The sequence below is a fragment of the Mirounga angustirostris genome, unplaced genomic scaffold (assembly GCF_029215605.1).
Source record: "Mirounga angustirostris isolate CCGP_5_RB_7025 unplaced genomic scaffold, mMirAng1.0.hap1 SCAF_10, whole genome shotgun sequence".
Taxonomy (NCBI): Eukaryota; Metazoa; Chordata; class Mammalia; order Carnivora; family Phocidae; genus Mirounga; species Mirounga angustirostris.
The window spans coordinates 2,429,676-2,434,530 of NW_026991718.1; the positions used below are offsets into that span (position 1 = coordinate 2,429,676).

Genomic DNA, 4,855 nt, shown 5'->3' on the forward strand with positions numbered 1-4,855 from the left:
TTTGTTTTTTGGGTGTTGAGTTTGAGAAGTTCTTTATAGATTTTGGATACCAGCCCTTTATCTGTAGTGTCATTTGCAAATATCTTCTCCCATTCTGTGGGTTGCCTCTTTGTTTTGTTGACTGTTTCCTTTGCTGTGCAGAAGCTTTTTATCTTGAAGTCCCAAAAGTTCATTTTTGCTTTTGTTTCACTAGCTTTTGGAGATGTATCTTGAAAGAAGTTGCTGTGGCCAATGTCAAAGAGGTTACTGCCTATGTTCTCCTCTAGGATTTGGATGGATTCCTGTCTCACACTGAGGTCTTTCATCCACTTTGAGTTTATCTTTGTGAATGGTGTTAGAGAATGGTTGAGTTTCATTCTTCTGCATGTGGCTGTCCAATTTTCCCAGCACCATTTATTGAAGAGACTGTCTTTTTTCCATTGCATGTTTTTTCCTGCTTTGTCAAAGATTATTTGACCATAGAGTATTATAAAAGCTTTTAAAGAAACTGATGATTATTCTTTCAAAATTACCTTTCTGACCGTAAACACTGATGTCTATTGAAATGAATTTTTTTACTGTAAAATTATAGATCTATCATGGAACTCATCTTTAAGGCAGGGACTTCAAAATTTAAATCTTGGGTTTTTTTCATTTAAAAAAAATATGGAATGCCTCAGGAATTTGTGTGTTGTCCTTGTGTGTGTGTGTGGGGGGGGGTGGTGGTTCATGCTCATCTTCCCTGAATCATTTCAATTTTATGATATGTGCTTCTGAAGCAAGCACTCATCTTGTATTGTTTTTAAGGCAGCACATTCTTGAGGGCATGGCTCTCTATCCTTTGAAAGTATGCTTGTGTGTCATTCAAGAAAAGCAGAAGCTACTTCAAGCCTTCAAAGCAGGAGGGATTTCATCCAGGGAATTAGCTACAACTGGCGATGAAAGATAGGCAAAGCCAACTAGAATAAATTACAAGCAGAACAAAGCGACCCAGAGATTAGCAAAAGGAGGAAAGCCATCCCAAACTGGACAGCAGAGAGGGATGGAGCTGTGCTACCCAAGGTCAGGGGCCCATCACCAACGAGGGGGGCAAGTCGCCCTGAGGCTGGAGAGAGGAGGGAGAGGGAAAACCACCCAGTTTCCCTTCCTCTACCATTGCCGTCTCTCATTCTCAAGATCTTTGGTCAGCTGGAGCCCAAAGCAGGGGAGGTGGGAGCCTGGAGTGGCCGGGGCAGCCTGGTGCCATGGAGTTGGTGGTAAAGGAAAGGCCAGGAACAGATGGATGGGCAGAAAGGCCTGGGGGTTGCCCAGCTTATTGGCTTTCCATTGGCATTATTATTTATTTTTTTAAAGATCTTATTTGTTTATTCTACAGAGAGAGAGTGAGGGAGCATGAGCAGGGGGTAGGGGGTAAGCAGAGGGAGAGGGAGAAGCAGGCTCCCCACTAAGCAGGGAGAAGGGGCAAGTCCGTACAAGCCCCTCTTGGATAAAGCCTGGTGAAAAATGAGGGAAGAGGAGAAAGAATGTTCCAGCAGCTAAATAGAGAAAAGAGCTTGAGCTGGAGGACCCACCTCCTTCAGATCTCTTCCTCGACACTCTGGAGTCTGCAGATGTATTTCCGATTTTTATTTTTATGTATTTTTTAGTTTCTTCTGACTCCCCACGTTTTACTCCATGCCTTTCTAAATTATGCCCAGGACCTAATGGGTCTCTCGCTGAGAAGTGTATTTGTTGGGGGCATCTAGGGAAAATTTCGTGGGAGCGGAATCTGCTGGAGGCACAGAAGGATGCCCTGCTGTCTCTTGTCATCTGTTTGTTGGCGCACGTGGCCCCTCCCCTCTTGTTAGCTGCCTGCCCATAGCTCTGAAGAGCAGGGATCCATCCCTCCAGCTCTCAAAGTGTGCCTGCATACAGTAGGTGCCCAATGCTTGAGAGCCAGGATTTGAAATCGGGCTCTGCCATTCAGTAAATACACGTCACTGAGGAAGGCCTTTTTCTCCTAATTCAATCTTTTCATCTAAAAAGCAGAGTGAGGGTTCTTAATATTTACTCGGCATGGTTTCTATATGAATGACTGATGGCATCTCCCAGGTATTTGCCCGGAAATTACGTTTTGATTTTTCCTCATGTTTAATACATCGTTCTTGCTTGGACCACTGCCATAGCCTTCCCATGGCCTCCCCACCTGCTCTCCTACCACCCACTGTCTATGCCCAGCTTTACAACCAAAGTGATCTTTGCAAAATGTAAGTTGGATCTCCATCTCGTGCCTGGCTGCAGTCCCGCAGTGGCATCCATTCCATGCAGGGTGAAAGCCAGGGTCTTTCCAGTGGCCTACAGAACTCTGTGTCACCTGGTTCTCATTATGGCTCATTAACTGTCTCCTCTCCCTCTGCCCCCCTCCTCCCACACACACCTTGTGCTTCAGCCACTCTGGCCTCCTTGCTCTTCCCTGGGCAGGTGGACTCCTGCCCTAGAGCCTTCTTGTTGACTGTTCCAGTAGCCTTTTCCCCTGATGACCATACAATGAACCCCTCAGCTCCCCTAAGCTTTTGTTCAAATGTCACCTCTTCACTGAGGCCCCCTCGACTCTTCTATTTAAAATCACACCTCATTCCCCATACCTTGCCCAACATCCTGGCATTTCTGATCCTCCTTTATCTATTAAATTCCCCTTTTCCCCATAGCACATGGCACCTTCTTTCGGGATGCTCTTGCATGGATGCAGTTGGAGAGAGACGCTGGGCTTCCAGAGCTAGTCCTGAAGCACAGGTAGCTTCTGTGTCCTCATCATTCCCGTGGAAGAGTTGGTCGCGACGAGCTCCAACATGCCTTCATGCTTTCCATTCAATTGTGTTAGCCCATGCACACTTTTTGAGAAGCCATCCACTCTGCAAGGGAAGCACACTTGTATTTCCCTAACATATCTGTTCCCGTTGTCCGGATAGAGGCAATGGATTAGTAACAGAGAGACTAAACTCCCAAATGAAGGAGAGCAAAGGGATAAGCTTTCCAAAGAACCTCTCTACATGAACAGGTCTCTCAGCAGAGGTATCTGGCCCCTCGCCCCTCTGCTCAGGGTACCCACCTTTCTGCAGCACCTGACGTGGTCACTTCATTGACTGCGTGGAAGGAGAACAGGATGCTGAGAGGACTAGGGTCCAAGTTCAACTTGCATCTCTCTGTAGATACAGAATAATATCTGAGCTCCTGGGCTGTAGGTGCTAATCCATTTATCCACATGTCTGCCCATTGATTGATTTGTCCCTTCCTTTCGTAAGCCTACTGTCCTTGAGGCACTAGACATATTTATAATGTATCTCTGGGTTGATCGCACTTCCTCTCAAAACACTAGATTTTTAAAATATTATTTTTGTTATTTTCCTTCTTTGAGCTCTTGCTCATTCTGTTGGCTTCGTCCTCCATGTCTTTGCCTATCAAAATCCTCATCATCCTTTCATGTGCCTGTGGCAGAGACTGGCAGCAAGAACAGTGGATGTCTCCCACTCACCTTTGCTCTTGGCCAGGGGCACTGGAGTCTCTAATGGAAGGACATTGGAGTGGGGTTTTCTGTAGATGCTGGGAGTTTAGCTTATAGAAGGGATTATTAATTTGCTAAATAAATGATCAAATGAATAAACCCTTCAGTTAAATGATAGTAGGAAAAGACCAACGGAAGTAGAAGTGAAGAAAAAGAATAAAAACTTGGAGATGAAAGGTATCTTCTCAGCAAAGAAAAGTATCTGTACCTATATATTTTTAAAAAAGGTATATGGGATGTTTCTCTCTGTAGAATCTCCCTCAACCCCAAACCTATTGCAATTAGTGAGAGGGATGTGAAAGCCTTCCTCAATCTGTCTTTCATAACATGAAGCTTTCTAAGGGGCTTATTCTGTATTTCAACCCCCATTAAGATTTTTCTGGAGACTAAACCTCCGTAGGCATGAGGGTTCATCAGAGGAAAGGAGAGTCTGCCTTTCACATATTCTACAGAATCGAAAAAGAATTGATTGGTGGGTCTTCATGGCAAATCTGGACCCAGTGTTTGGGAGAAGATGCACACAATTATTTCCAGCCTCCTACACTGCCACAATCGAGGGAGCCTTTGTGCTATTTGGTGGTTGATAAACGGATAATTTATATTTTATAATGTAAATTGTCAGAGTTTCCTTTATGTAATGACAATAGACTATACCCAGCTACTTTTGTGGAACCTAAAAACATCATTGCTTGGGGCCAGATGTAAGGTGCAATAAACAATTTAACAATAGAGCTCTTTTCATTCTATTTACAGTAAGTTAGAATTCATCTCTGTGGCCAACGTGAAATACCACTTAGTGGATGGCAAAAATTAAATATGTCTCCAGTGTAACCAGATGCTCACTGAAAGGGCCCCAAGAGTTCCAAAGATACTTCAGAGTTTGGGATTTCTTCTGCCCTCACATCGCGATATGCATCCTTTTTTTCCTCCTGGCTGTTTTTACTCCAAATTAACTCAGTGCCTGGTATGTACATCAATTTGTTTGTATCTTCAAATGCAGTTTTCACCTCCTAAAATGCATTGCATAGAAACTGTGGCACCTCAGTCCCACACAGTATGTTAATGTTTTATGTCTAAAGAGCTTTCAGATTCCACAATCCTCACCACAACAATGCAATTGGCCAGGGAGATCCTTCCATATATATGGAAACCAAGGCTCAGAGAGCTTAGGTCTTCCCCAAAGTGACTTAATTGATCCTGTCATTCATTCAAAATATTTTAACAAGCACCTTCTACAAGCAAGGTGTTGTCATCACAGTGGATCCTGGGTTCCGATGTTGAAAAAGAGGAGATTGTCCCTGACCTCATCAAACTTAATCCTAAAGGAGAAGAGAG

General features: G+C 44.0%; 1 pseudogene; it reads right to left on the minus strand.

The window, feature by feature from the left end:
• Nucleotides 1–639: 639 nt before the first annotated feature.
• Nucleotides 640–765, minus strand: LOC123852190 (U6 spliceosomal RNA; annotated as a pseudogene).
• Nucleotides 766–4,855: the final 4,090 nt, after the last annotated feature.